The following is a 955-nucleotide window of genomic DNA, read 5'->3' on the forward strand; positions in this document are numbered from 1 at the left end:
GGGGTGCTATTACAGATGGCGCAATAAATCAAAGTGCATTACCTGTAGGAGGCCCTGGTGCATGAATCTGTGCAGCGGGAACGACCTCGGACCACCAGGGGCCGAGAAAACCACAATCTCATTGGGCCGGACACTCAGGGTCAGGGGAAAATCCAATATATATCTGGTGATATCTCGGGTGCTATTAGAGATAGCGCAATAAACCAAAGTGAATTATCTGCAGCAGGCCCTGGCGCATGAATCTGTGCAGCGGGAACGACCTCGGACAACCAGGGGCCGAGAAAACTACCGTCTCATGGGGCCGGACACTCAGGGTCAGTGAAAAATCCAATATATATCTGGTGATATCTCGGCTCCTATTACCGATAGCGCAATATATCAAAGTGCATTGTCTGTAGGAGGCCCTGTCGCATGAATCTGGGAAGCGGGAGCGACCTCGGATCACCAGGGGCCGAGAAAACCACCGTCTCATGGGGCCGGACACTCAGGGTCATGGAAAAATCCAATATATATCTGGTGATATCTCGGGTGCTATTACAGATAGCGCAATAAATCAAAGTGCATTGTCTGCAGGAGGCCCTGGCCCATGAATCTGTGCAGCGGGAACGACCTCGGACCACCAGGGGCCGAGAAAACCACAGTCTCATGGGGCCGGACACTCAGGGTCAGGGGAAAATCCAATATATATCTGGTGATATCTCGGGTGCTATTAGAGATAGCGCAATAAACCAAAGTGAATTATCTGCAGGAGGCCCTGGGGCATGAATCTGTGCAGCGGGAACGACCTCGGACCACCAGGGGCCGAGAAAACTACCGTCTCATGGGGCCGGTCACACAGGGTCAGTGAAAAATCCAATATATATCTGCTGATATCTCGGGTGCTATTAGAGATGGCGCCATAAACCAAAGTGAATTATCTGCAGGAGGCCCTGGCGCATGAATCTGTGCAGCGGGA

Source organism: Nomia melanderi, unplaced genomic scaffold, assembly GCF_051020985.1.
Source record: "Nomia melanderi isolate GNS246 unplaced genomic scaffold, iyNomMela1 scaffold0014, whole genome shotgun sequence".
Taxonomy (NCBI): domain Eukaryota; kingdom Metazoa; phylum Arthropoda; class Insecta; order Hymenoptera; family Halictidae; genus Nomia; species Nomia melanderi.